The sequence below is a fragment of the Cryptotermes secundus genome, unplaced genomic scaffold, assembly GCF_002891405.2.
Source record: "Cryptotermes secundus unplaced genomic scaffold, Csec_1.0 scaffold136, whole genome shotgun sequence".
Lineage (NCBI taxonomy): Eukaryota > Metazoa > Arthropoda > Insecta > Blattodea > Kalotermitidae > Cryptotermes > Cryptotermes secundus.
This window is the reverse complement of record NW_019718618.1, coordinates 1505906-1520044: the sequence shown is the minus strand read 5'-3', so window position 1 is coordinate 1520044 and position 14139 is coordinate 1505906. Positions and strand designations below refer to the sequence as shown.

At 44.0% G+C, this 14139-nt stretch overlaps 1 protein-coding gene across 5 annotated transcripts in view; it reads right to left on the bottom strand.

Moving 5' to 3' along the window:
* Positions 1-14139, bottom strand: part of LOC111861752 (potassium voltage-gated channel subfamily KQT member 1) — a 194538-nt gene that overhangs the window by 140644 nt on the left and 39755 nt on the right. For 4 of the 5 annotated variants that reach the window (XM_023846594.2, XM_023846586.2, XM_023846610.2 and 1 more), the window contains exon 2: positions 1066-1176. The gene's annotated coding sequence lies outside the window, so the exon portion shown is untranslated. Of the gene's footprint in view, positions 1-1065; positions 1177-13622; positions 13758-14139 lie in introns of all 5 variants that reach the window. The other variant, XM_033750501.1, reaches the window with a different exon arrangement.

Below are 14139 nucleotides of genomic sequence, written 5' to 3'. Positions count from 1 at the left end.
ACTAATTCAGACACTGACAGCGCCACAAGATGTCCCACAAAAGATATAACTTGGACTGAGTGAGGGCCGTCGTGGGTCACAGGCTGTTATCAGTCACACGAGGTCAGACTGCGAAAGCAGTGGTAGTGAGGACAGCGCTGTGAAGTCAATAGAAATGGTTAATCGAATGTTCTTGGGGAGCCAGCTACATCTCTGATATAATTAGAGCAGTGACAAAAGACACGAGTTGTAGTCTTCTGCTCCATTTGCATTGTTCGGACGTCTCTCTCTCTCGCTCTGCTTCTTGCAAACAGATGAGAAACTTTGCGCTGCAATTTCTTCGGTTCACTACCAATGAGATTACTTTAGTCGGTATCTATGACGTCAACGAATTTTGTCTTAATTGAAACAGTAACTTCGCGGTTTCAGTATTGATTAAGCTGCAGATGAGTTCGCAGTGTATTGAGATAACTAATAAATCATCAAAAATGCAGTATATTTCTACAGCGCCAAGCATGGGTAAATAACATAGGCAGAAACACGGGAAGCACTCCAAACACAGGGGAATGTCCATTTAAATGTTTCATGACTATGTAATTCAGATAATATGCCAATAGATGTCGCATGATGTCAGGTACAGTAACTTTTATAAAAGCCGAAATTTTCGACACATGGCATTTGTAGGGTTAATGAATTTTTATGTTTACATAAGTATGCGTAATATTTGTCATTGCCTTTGAGGCTGATAATCGCTGTCGATCTAGTAGCACCGCTGTTCCGTATTAGGGAAATCCTGGGTTCAAATCTTGGCCAGTAGATCGACTCTCCTGACATGTTTCTTGTGGTTCCCCTTGGGGGTCCAGGACAGTACCTAATATCAGAGCTCTTTTTTTTTTCATATCCTCTCGAAATTATTATCCACTGCTAATCAACGTCTTCTTGTCTGAAGTACTGACAACCAAGTTAAATAACGAACAACTGACACAACTTCGGCTCGTGTGATATCACATCCAGAAACACGGAGCCGTGAACAAAGCAAAGATCAGGAAAGTAAAGTATAAACAAGGATTTATTTTCTAACCTTACCTTAAAGATGATAAGTGAATTTCTAAGTCGGATTATGTACTCGTATTCCTGTTACGCGCTGGTTGATGATGAAAGAAAACTGCACCGACTATTCCATTGACCTTGCACAACCTGCAAGAAAGAGTAATCTCATTGCAAATACATGTTACATATAACCAACATGTCCAGTGCCATCTGTCGGTAAAGACAGGAACGACAATCACCTGTCAATCGTTCGTCGGCAGGCTGCTTGGACACTAACACGCAACGTTCATTAACCCTTTACGCGACGTAAACGACATATCTCGTTAAAAAACTGACCTCGTTTGCTACGAATCGTTTTAATGTTTGATTGTGTCCTTCTGTTTCCAGTTCTTATTAAAAAATTTTATGTGAATTACTGGTTGCTATGGAAATACAGTAAAAAATCAAAGAATTTCAGCTCCTAAATGTTTACAACACAGTGGTAACTGCATGTACCACCCGCTTCAAAATTTAAAATACCTGGCCACAGAGTGTACCTATGTGTTCTGTATGTCTCTCACAATAAACAGCGACTGTTTCCCTGAACAGCATTAACCGGTTGGGCTTTGTAGCGGACACGTAATGTTTCCTGTGAGGTACGGACTGAACATACTAAAACTCTGCATTCTGCCCACAGAGTGTGTCTGTGTGTCCCGTATGGTTCTCACAGTAAACAGCGATTAATTCCATAAACGGATTAAACTGGTTGGCCGTTGACTGAAAGGGTCAACATTCCGCATGTTTAGGTTTGCAGACCACAAAATAAGACAGCGCTGAGCTACGAGGAAGTGTATGTAGACCTATATTTTGTCCTTGCCTTCTCCTTCGCCCTTAAATCCTTGAAGTTCAATCAGCCATCTAATACTGACACTTCTAAGCACCTTCTTGTGTGTTACGTTGCTGTGTAACAGGCAGAAAGTATTCGTTCTTCGCCTGGGATATTGTTCCCGCCCTTGTCCATATCACAGCGCACAGCAGTGGGTACTTTAAATAAGGAATAACACTCAAATTAAAAGGAAAATTAAAGTTCACTCATGTAATTTAAAAATAAATACTAGAAATGAGGAATCGAATCAGGCCCCCAAAACACCTACTACAATACTTGCACATAGCTTTGGCGGCTCTGGCTACCGTACGCACTGGTAAGTGTACTGAGTAACTTAATATCTTTGGCTGTTCTCTGTTCGATCTGCGGCCGCGGGACACAGGACTGAGATACGCGTGTCAGGGAAATCTTATGGGACCCCTAAAGTTTTTCACTTGCAGGACTAACATCTCGACGTCACTAAGTGCCCGAAAGCTACTTTGATCGGCCATCTTGTCACAGGTTTTGTTGCTTTGTCCTCTGTCTTGAAGCAAATACTGAGATGGTTCCAAAGTTCCCAGTTGCAATTGCGGGCTTCTCATGTAGCCCTACCGATTTGAATTCATCACAACTAAAATTAACTCTGGAGGCCCAGAAATTACCTTTCCAAAATTACGCTATCCGAAATTAACCACAAATAAAAATTCCGCGTCCCTTCTCTATATTGGATTACAAAACTCAGTACCTATCATAAATTAATAGATTCTTTCCCTCGGCTCCCAGGCTAGTAAGCACAGCCCAGACCCTGAATATATTACGTGCCAGGCTGTCGATATGGTACATCCCCACGATTATCTCTCGCTTTCTATCTAGACTTTAATAAATTAAAAATAACATACTTTTAGAAAAAGGCTGTACGCTTATAAATATGTTACTGAACTAGACACAAAAACCAGCGTTATATTGATGGAACCACTAGCTCAAATATTTTCGTTTATAGTTCTATGAACATAAAAACGTTCTCGAAATTTATATACAGTTTTGAAATATTTATATGATTTTACAAGCAGGAAAGCCAGAAGCAAAGAGACCATTCGGAATACCTAGATGTGGGCGGATAGATAATATTAAACTGGATCTTAAAGAGACAGAGAACAGGGTGGTACGGACTGGGTTGATCTGGCTTCAGCTAGGGAACAGTGGAGGGCTCTTGTGAGCACGGTAATGAACCTTCGGGTCCCATAAAACAGTGGGGAATTCTTGAGTAGCTCCATGGAGTTAGTACGTGTATATCGGAACACTGAGGCAGAGGGTTCTGTTACCGTCCAGGAGATACAATACGTACTTATGTGTATTGCAGCCTTTCCATTTTTTGACCGGCCTGACAACTGTCAGCTGCAAGGTATTCTTCAGTACAGGAGAGAATGCACCGTCAAGCCACCTTCTCTTTATTGATCCTGCAGCCCTCAGAAACATAAAGGGCATTTCTGAAGCCACGGCATGTGGAGTGGACCGCGGAACATGGATAACGGTTTTATGTTGTGTTACGAGGCGATCCTAAGGATGAGTACAGCCCTCAGAAACACAAAGGGCATTTCTGAAGCCACGGCATGTGGAGTGGACCGCGGAACACGGATAACGGTTTTATGTTGTGTTACGAGGCGATCCTAAGGATGAGTACAGCCCTCAGAAACACAAAGGGCATTTCTGAAGCCATGGCATGTGGAGTGGACCGCAGAACACGGATAACGGTTTTATGTTGTGTTACGAGGCGATCCTAAGGATGAGTAGAGCCCGAGCTAGCGAGCTATTGGCTAACTTGCTGTTGACGGGAAATAACAAATATATTGTCACGTGACAGAGTGACTATAGACGGGGTTTGGATTGGTAATCGGATTAACCGGACTCGGTTACCCGTGACTACATATTAGTGTTCACTATTACACACATATATGCACTAGTGTCCACAGTCAAGTCTTTACTGCCGTCGCTTTGTAGCGGCTTCCAACGGTAAACGTCTTCCTTCCTCTGGGTTCCAAAACTGTCCCCGATCTCAAGTACCGGCTTCTCAGAGCAACAGATCAAAACGACTGAACCTCCCAATAGTTCCGTAACTAACTGCAACTGCTAACTGGTCCTGGTTTTAACATCTCGGTACGGACGGCGTAGAAAATCTCTTCCATTATTGCTGTATTCCACTGTTGCCGTGGAAACATGCTTGTTTGCGGTGTCGTTACTTAGCAATATCTGTTGTGTCGCGGTCGTTGCCTAGCAACTGATCTACATGCCACAACTGTGTCTGCCTGAAGATTCTCTCTCGGTTATCTGAAGAGTCAGAGTCAGGGTTCCTTCACGACTGGCGGTTTAGCACCAATCAGTTCGTCTTGGCGACAAGCCCCTTCAGCCTCCCAAGTAATTTTGTTCCAACAGAACACTTGCGGTCACAGTCCTTATGTAACATCCACTCCGACGAGAGAATGGGTCTGTTTTTTATAATTGAGGCTGGTGCTCGCCAGCGCAGTCATTATCAAGTCCGAGTCCCGCGGGACTCATGACCATATTTTACTGTCTCAGATTCGAAATTCCACCAACCTGGAGGGCCGGCCCCGTATTTATATCCTCCAGGAAAAGGAAGGGAACGCTGCTCTTCGGTAGTACAATCCTCAAGCATGCTCAAAATTCTGACCACTGAAACAAGCCTCTCAACATGCGCATGCGCGTCTGTTACCCAGATTGTCCTGAAGCAGGGCTGTGCTGCCACCTAGTGATACATACAGAAAACCAATTAATCCATTACAGCTGTTTTACTTTCTTTTGTGACCTATTTACCGACTTCCTTGCAGAAACATGAAAATAGAAAAGGAAGTGGAGACGAGAGAAAAGGTAGTAAAGGTAGTAAAGATAGTGGTAGCGGCAGTAGCAGTAATAAAATAGGAGAAAACGCTGTGCATTTTGGCACATACCTAAATAAAATCAGTGCACCACAAGAACCGGGTGCCATGTGACCACAGATGTGTGCCACGTAAAGAAACATGGCACAGTGAAACGAAAGGACACCACAGGTGCATTCTTGTAACCGTCGTTATGAAAACACTAAAAATAGCATTCGATATAGGATTAAGCCTACTGCACGCACGAAAGCTGTATACATTCTGATGGTGTTACGCCCAAGGCAAGACAGGCCCCACGTTACAAATCCGATTTCGAGCAAAAATCCATAAGTTGGCTGGAGGAACTGCGGTATTTGTGTTAGCGTGATCACCTCCCAATCGGGAAGTCGGTATATACCCGACTTAAAGGACCAGCAAAACCGCCACTCCCCCCCCCCCAACCGAAAAACAATTTTCTTTTTTATTTCTCTGTTCATATAAATACCAGTATGATGAATCTCTTATTCTGACATCATTGTACAAGCAGCTGTCTTCTGAAATTATAGGAAGGTTGCCATGTTGCTCGCCTGGGGGAGGGGGAAGGTGACGCAACTGGAAACAATTGAACAGAGATGCACCATTTCATGGCGTCCAAGTTGACGGAACGTGTACACAAATATGATGCAAAGATAAAAATAAAATGTGTACACTCTGAAGCTCTCTACAGTCTCCTGGCAAGTCATGCTGTACTGTACACAGTAACGTTTCGGAGGAAAGTGATACCATCATTTTCGGAGTATAAGAGAATGCGTGTCCTCCGAAACTACGGAATTACACGACGTTATAACGCAGAAGACCACAGCAGGATCCCGATCGCTGTAAAAAAATTCAAGTATCGTATGGTATAATGGAAGTGTGAAATAACTCGTGAACTTCGCCCCAATGCGCAGACTCCTGAGACTGCACTGACTTCATTTTAACTATTTAAAACGCGAAATTCATTTCAGTTCAGTCCGTACCTAATAGGAAAGATATTATGTCTCCGCTACAAGGCCCAACCGATTAATGCTGTTTACGGAAACCGTCGCTGTTTATTGTGAGAACTATATGGAACACATAAATTCCGTCTGTGCATAAAATACAGGGGTATTTAATATTAAAATGTGTGGTACAATCAGTTGCCATTGTGCTATAATGGGCTGCAGAAATGAGGTTTAATTAACCACCCCCTTTAACATCCTAAAACTCTACATTTTGCCCATAGAGTGTGTCTGTGTGTTCCGTATGGTTCTCACAATAAACAGCGACTGTTTCCCTAAACAGCATTAATCGGTTGGGCTCTGTAGCCGAGACGTAATGTTTCCTGCGAGGTACGGACTGAACATACTAAAACTCTGCATTCTGCCCACAGAGTGTATCTGTGTGTTCCGTATGGTTCTCACAATAAACAGCGACTGTTTCCCTAAACAGCATTAATCGGTTGGGCTCTGTAGCCGAGACGTAATGTTTCCTGCGAGGTACGGACTGAACATACTAAAACTCTGCATTCTGCCCACAGAGTGTATCTGTGTGTTCCGTATGGTTCTCACAATAAACAGCGACTGTTTCCCTAAACAGCATTAACCGGTTGGGCTTTGTAGCGGAGACGTAATATTTCTTGCGAGGTACGGACTGACGTTTAAATATTACTGAGACTATTTTTTGGCTTCAAATACCAAACTGACTTTGATAACTAAACTACATTATTCGCATCTCCTGGCTGGCAATAAAAAACAGGGGAAACTATTCGCGTCGCACCCCGTATTGATGTTGTACCGACAATTACGAGTAGACTGCAGACAACTCCTGCGTCTCCCTTAGGCTTCACATGCTTAACCACGGTATTTCCATATTGATAGCACTGAGTTAATTAAAGCAACCTAAAAGTAATTAATTTCAAACCACTCAAATTACCAACTTTATAAGGCAGTTTCTGTCCCTAGTGATTTAAGCAATAGCTATTCATAAATACTATCTGAATAATAGCCCAATGTGGTAAAAGCCCCAGACGTACTCCACGAAGCAAAGGCGTGTCATTAGAAATTTTATTATTTCCTGTCTAAAATATCTCTGAGGTTACATCACACGTCAATTACGCAACCTTATGGAAGAAAAGTCCCTGTGTGTTCAACGAGATCTCTCGTAACGTAGTCCCGGTTTCGATCTTATTTTCACGTGTAGGGGTGACTATGAAGACGGGTTTTGGATTGGATAGTTGAATTAATTGCTCCTTGTACATTTTCATATTTTGGGACTACAGGCAATGCAGCGCTATCGCTATTCTACACACTTTACAGTTCACCGTTACACACGCACTTGGATTCTCAATCTTCAGTAGCCGTATCCTGGCAACGGATTTCATAACAGACTCATTGTAACTTGAAATCACATGTGAAGTCTTCTTTGCACAGCCTAATCCCTTTCTTGCCATTTCTTCTCAATCACCTTTGACTGTCATCTCCAGAACTCGACCCAATTCCAATTCTTGCCGCAAGAGCTGAGGAGGTAGGGAATATCTCGACTAGCTGAGAGACTATAAGTTCTCAAGATTTCACCCCCCCCCCACCGCACACACACACTTATGAACAATAAAACATAAATATATACTCTCTAGATGTTCGCGGAGTATGTAGTTCAGAAAGAATGCCAATAGATGTCATATGCTGTCACATATACTAACTTGTGTAAAGGTCGAAACTTTCAACACTTGGCATTGCTAGGGCTACGTAACAGTAGCCTTGTCAAACTAAAATGGCAACTTGACTCTGTAGAAATTAAAGTTGCCATTTTTATAGTTACATTAAAAAAAACTGCGGTACTTAATTTAGTCGTTACTAACAGAAATGCGTACGCGGTGGCGACCTTGACTTCTTACTTCTATCCTAGGTTCAGTCTGAAGCATTCTATTCTTTCCTCGCACTCAGCTTTAAATTTATCTTCTTTATTTCCGTATGCTGTAGAGTCACACTCCGAAAACAGCCTAAATATTTATACCGAACTGCTGTTTCCATCGCCTGCAATGCTTCAGTACGTATGTCTCAGCAAGCTCATTTGTTTCCTTCAGAATACAAAGCCCCTTACATCCCTAACCGCTCTTCACAGAAACAACAAGGAATGACAATGAAGGCCTGTAGACGCCATCTTGAGATCTGATGTTCTCACAGCGATGACAAGAGTACTATCTTCTGACATGGTCTGGTAGAAATTTACCGACGTTTCTATGAAACAGGCCGTTTCGGGCCTTGATCATTTCGCTGTTCTCCATCTTCCTATTGGTTCGCTGCCTCCTCTGCTCGGTTTAATCTTCCACAGCAACTCTGCAAACATCCCCCAGACTTGCAATCGCCTCTCAGAAAAGTTATCCTCGAAACGTAACAAGAATGGTTAGTAACGCAACATAAGAGCATACAACATACAAATCTAAGGGAAGGAGACACTTAGGAAGACCACGGAGAGTTGGTAGGAAACCCTAGCAGGCCACAAAGACTAATACTTCAAGTCTGAAAAAACGTTCAGGGCACGTCATATCCTGAGCACGCAAATTCCATGCGTTGAACGAGATCTGCGGTGCGGAGAGAGTGGTTGCAACTATGATTTATTTTGCAATGTTGACTTATCTACCCATGAAACTAGTGAGGCCGATTAAAATGTGTTCGAAACGTATATTAAAGTCAGTAAAGGTAAACATTTGTCTCTTGAATTTTCTATCCAGAATGGTCTAAAACAAGGAGATGCTTTGTCGCCACTGCTTTTCAACTTTGCTTTAGAATATGCCATTACGAAGGTCAAGGAAAACCAGGTGGGACTGAAATTAAACGGGACACATCATCTGTTGGTCTATGCCGATAATGTGAATCTACTGGGTGATAATATAAGATTCCATAAAGAGAAAACACAACCTTTAATTGAAGCTAGCAAGGAGGTTGGTCTAGAAGTGAACACAGAGAAAACTAAGTACATGTTGCTGTCTCGTCACCAAAGTGCAGGGCAAAATCAGGACATAAAGTTGGTAACAGATGTTGTGAAAATGTGGCACAGCTCACATATTCGGGAACGACATTAACAAATCAAAATTTGATTCAGGAGGAAATTAAGAGGCGATTGAACTCGTGTAATGCCTGCTACCATTCAGCCCAGAACCTTTTGTCTTCTCGTCTGTTGTCCAAAAACATAAAAATTAAAATATACAAAACTATAATTTTGCCCGTGGTTCTGTATGGGTATGAAACTTGGTCTCTGACATTAAGGGCGGAACATAGACTAAGGATGTTTGAGAACGAGGTGTTGAGGAGAATATTTGGTCCGAAGAGAGCTGAAGTGGCAGGAGGTTGGAGAAAACTGCATAATGAGGAGCTTCATAACTTGTAATTTTCTCCAAGTATAATTAGAATGAGCAAGTCAGGAATATGAGATGGGTAGGGAATGTAGCACGAATGTGGAGAAGAGGATTGCATACAGGATATTTATGGGAAAGCCAGAAGAAAAGAGACCACTAGGAAGACCAAGACGTAGCTGGGTGGACAATATTAAAATTTATCATAGTGAGAAAGAATGGGAATGTATGGATTGGATTGATGTGGCTCAGGATAAGACCAGTAGAGGGCTCATGTGGACACAGTAACGAACCTTGAAGTTCCACAAATGCTGGGAAGTTGTTGAGTAGCTGCACAACTGGCTCAGTTCCATGAGTGAGTGAATGATGTCTTATCTATGTCAATATTTGACGATGGCCCATTCTAAAGGACGTTTCGGACTCACGATATCTGATCTTGTCCCTTTCTTCATTATAAATTGGACTGATTGATGGATACAGGCTGCACTAAGTGCCTAACACAAAAATTTATGAGGGGGAATATTTCTTATGTGCCATTCTATTAATGGGACATATAAACGTAAATCATGGGATTATTTATTTACAAGTGTCTCGTGCACTTCCGACGAAAGCAAATTACATTTGTGCCGGCCGGCGGTAGGGGAAGTGGTGGCAACACTGACTCGAGCAGTAACGTAACATGTTCTACTGGACGTCAGACATATGCAGAACAGAGAGTATACGAAGCCACTAACTAAACACGAGAACAAGCTCCAGGCGTTACGGGTGAACTGAATACGAAACGCATTCTGGGTAACGGAAGTGAGTGTAGTGTCAGCAAAGCCTAACCGAAAGCTTAACCAGTTTACAACAGACTTCATTTTGAAGAAAGCCGTCTTCTGGGATGTGGCGCCGTGTAGACATTGTGTTAACCGACGTTTTTGAGGAACGTATCGCCTCTATCTTCATAGTAGAATAAAAAAGAAAATCCGTAAGCGAAGAACCAACATGAGCAGGTGCTGACAGACCAGTTTCGGAGGAACGTATCGCCTCCATCTTCAGGGTAGAATAAAAAAGAAAATCCGTAAGCGAAGAACCAACATGAGCAGGTGCTGACTAGTCTGTCAGCACCTGCTCACCCTGGTTTCTCGCTCGGGGATTTTCTTTTTTATTCTACCCCGAAAATGTAGACATGTTCCTCCGAAACGTCCGTTAACACAATATCTACATGGCGCCACATCCCAGACGACTGCTTTCTTCATAGTCACCGCCGTGAAAACCTCAAATCTTACAGACTTTATTTTATCCTTGAATTTAGGATCCTCTAAGAACCTTGGCCTCCTTTACGAAAGCTCTCATCTCTATATATAGGAATATTATAGAGGCTGAAAATGCTGAAAATGCCAGCTAAAAGCAAGGCGGTTTGTTTCACGAGATCTCGAGCGGCACACGGTTGTAAATACTTGGGAACAATTTTACGCAGCGATTTAAGTTGGGCTGATCAAGCTAGTTACACGGTGAAGCAAGCCCGGAAAGCGTATTCTTGAAAAGGGAAATGGTAGGCTGCACGTCACTACTGCGGGAACAAACGCCGTTTCGAACTCTGCTCATGCCGCGCCTCCCAATTTCGTTAGATTTGCGGGCGGGTCTTGCTGCCGTCGGTGTTGCACAGAAGTGCCGCACATCTGTTGAGGGGCTTTCCGCCGGCGGCGTAGTGCCGATGTGACGTTGCTCTCACGGGTCGCGTGGTGGTTAATTCAGTCGTGTCTCTTCAAGTGTGACAGGGTCGATATGGCTCCCCTCTATCGATATGCGACGAGCAGTTGAGGATTGAACTGAATCACCAACCAGAACACTGCATCGGCCCGGAAACCATATCTAAAAATTTGTCCATTTCTTTCCTAAGAACAAACCGATCTGTTCTGTCATTCATTCATCTGTAATCTGTCAGACGACAGGTCCACAGTCTCTTCCAAAACAGTTCCTCCACTTAATGCGATCTAGAGCTTTCTCCTTCAAATGAAAATATCCTCTTCTGTCCCCAAGGTCATCCAGCATCTTCTTACGTCTTCTTCCTCGTCTTCTTGTCACTTCTATCCGCCCCTCTATCTTTCCTTCGATAACTTCTTTTAGAAGGCAGTTACCGCGTAAGATATGACCAATCCAATTAGCCTTCCGTTTTCTTATTTCGTGTAGGATATTCCTCTGCTCACTGACTCTAAATAACACTTCTTCATTTCTCACATAATCGGTCCAACTGATCTTCTCCATCCTTCTCCAACACCAGCTGTTCTGTATGCATCTAAATTTCGTTTCGGATATTTACTATCCTTATTGAGAGGCTTTCATAGTTTACCTCAGCCCCTTGAAGCAAAAATCCCGAAAATGACGTGAACTTTTGACTTTCTTCTAAATTCTTAGTTTTCGACGCTAAACTGAACATTAAAATAAACTGTGGAGCAACTAAGGCACTGATACCAAAATGCAGTCCTGTCCTGTAAAACCGACAGTCGCTCAACAACTAAAAATATACCCCGCCTTTGAAGGAATATGAAGATTCATTACCGTGTTCACAAAAGCCCTTCACTGGACACTATCCTGAACAAGATGAATCCAGTCAACATTGTCCTGTAATTCTTCCTCCTACATCTTGAGAGCCGGAGTATGCGGTAGCGTAGTTGGTTGAGGCACTATGTTACAATCCGGAAAATCGCGGGTTCGATCCAGATGAGGTCAGTGGATGTTTCAATTGACCTAATCATTCCATCCGCACTATGGCCCCTAAGCTACAAGATATCCCTGTGACAGACCGTGGAGACCCAGAGGTTTGTGTGAAGTCGAGGCTCCCACATTTTCTAGACAATCGGCTCACAGATGGCGGTGTGGTTGTCAGCCTTACGCGGAGGCAGTCCTTTACCCCCCGGAATATTCCTGGTACTCATTTCTGTTAGAGGCTGAGTCGACCCCAAGGCTTATGGCATAGTGCCCGTTACATATTAAGGAGCATCAGAGAGGAATTACAATGTGGCGAAGCAGGCTGCGTCCTTCCGAATTAGAATAGGGACCAGTTGAGGGACTTTTGAGCAAGATAATGAACGCCTCGACCGCTTCACACCCGGTACCCATTGGATAGGAGGCTGGGTGGGCCCCAGAACCGGTCTGGACGACGTGGAGAAGAGAAAATTCTTGACCCTACCGGGACTCGAACTCCGACCCCTCGGTCGTGCAGCCCGTGGCCAGTCGCTATACACTAAGGAAGATAATAGCAATAAGGTGCCGCATTCAGTAACTCCTTCCCACTGCGGCGGCCCGGGTTCGATCCCAGGTCTGGTCAAGTGGGATTTATGGTGGACAAAGTGGCGCTGGGGCAGGTTTTCTCAAAGTGCTTCGGTTTTCCCTGCCAATCTTCATTCCACCAATTGCTCCACAATCACCCTCACCTACCATCTGGGGCTGGTACAATAGGCCAGAAGCGGCCGCAGTACAAGGGACTTGTCCCACTCCACTAGCAATAAAAGAAGAACTGCTTCACTGTCAGTAAATTCTTAATGCGGTGGATGGGCTTAATGAAGTGACACCAGTTTCCCTGTGTCTGGTCTGAAGTCACTTCAGTCGTAAATAAGCAAACAACGCGCTCGGAGTGACCCACGCCAGCGCCCCCCTAGGTAATCCCATCTCTCCCAGAGAGCGGTATAGCCCACTTCGAGAACCACTGATTTATAATCCTTTTTCTTCCCGGTATATAAACTCGTTGGTGTCTCCGCCTTATCGTGGTGAGGGGGTTTGAGTATGCTAAGGACCCTGAGAGCTATACCAGCGGTAGCGTAGCTACTGGCAGGGCCTCCCTTGCTGGACAGGTCAAAGGGTAGGCATCAGACGAAAAGAGACACCAAAAACTGATGCCGGAAGCAGCGTCATCAGCAGCGACTTGAAGCACAGAGCAAATGATGCTCGAGATGGTTCAAGTTCGTATAGCAACAGGCGTGACCAGAGTGGTTTGAACGGCTGCTGTACTGCGATGTGGAAAGCAAATGGAAAAACTACCACATTATCACTTTTCCTGGATAGTCTCTTTCCAAAAACAGAAGATCGCATTAAGTGGAGGAACTGTTTTGGAAGAGATTGTGGACCTGTCGTCTGACAGATTACTGATGAATGAATGAATGAATATAAACTAGAAGTAAGAGGTTATCTAGTGAGGACAAATTTAAACAGAAGTTGGTGTCTCGCGTCCCTTTCTAGTCGCATTTAAGGAGACATTTGTTCCGCTCAGGGACGTTCACACAAAGCTATTTAAGTTTTCCCCGAGCTTCATCATTGATTCAGCAAGTTGCGAACACGGCGGTGTCGACTGGAGCGCCACGAGGTAACAGCGGCAGCTGGGACCAACTCCCTCAGCAGTAAGACGTCATCAGGGTCACCAGTGCCATCGTCAGAATCGTCATGTTCATAATCAACACAACACTCTCAGAACTGTACTCGGAAGTGCCAGGTTCGAATCTCGTGCCGAGACACAGGACATCCTCACCGTATCTTTCCTCAGTCGCTCCACGGATATGCCGGGATGGTACCTCCTTTAGGACCGGCCGCTTCCTTACAAATCCCCTCCAGTTCCTCATCATTCATCTACAAGCCCACCATCAGACGGCACACAGTGTCGAGTCTGAAAGCGTCGTTAAATAACCAACACCATCATCACTCACCATAATCATCATCATCAACAACAACAACAATAATAAAAGAAACTGAAAAAAAAGTAAAGCTATCCCTGTAACAGGCCGTGGAGGCCCATAGGGTTGCGAGACGTCGAGGCTCCCATATTTTCTAGACAATCGGCTCACAGATGTTGAGGTTGTCAGCCTTACGCTCCGGCCGGCCGCTCTTTACACCCCAAGAAGATTCCTGGCACTCATTTCTGTTAGAGGCTGAGTCGATCCCAGGACCACAGTGCGGCTGGAAGGATTAGTTCAATGATGAAATTCTATGACCAAATTGGAATCGAGTCCGCGATATTCCGTTTTGTAGTATAGTGCCTCAACCAACTA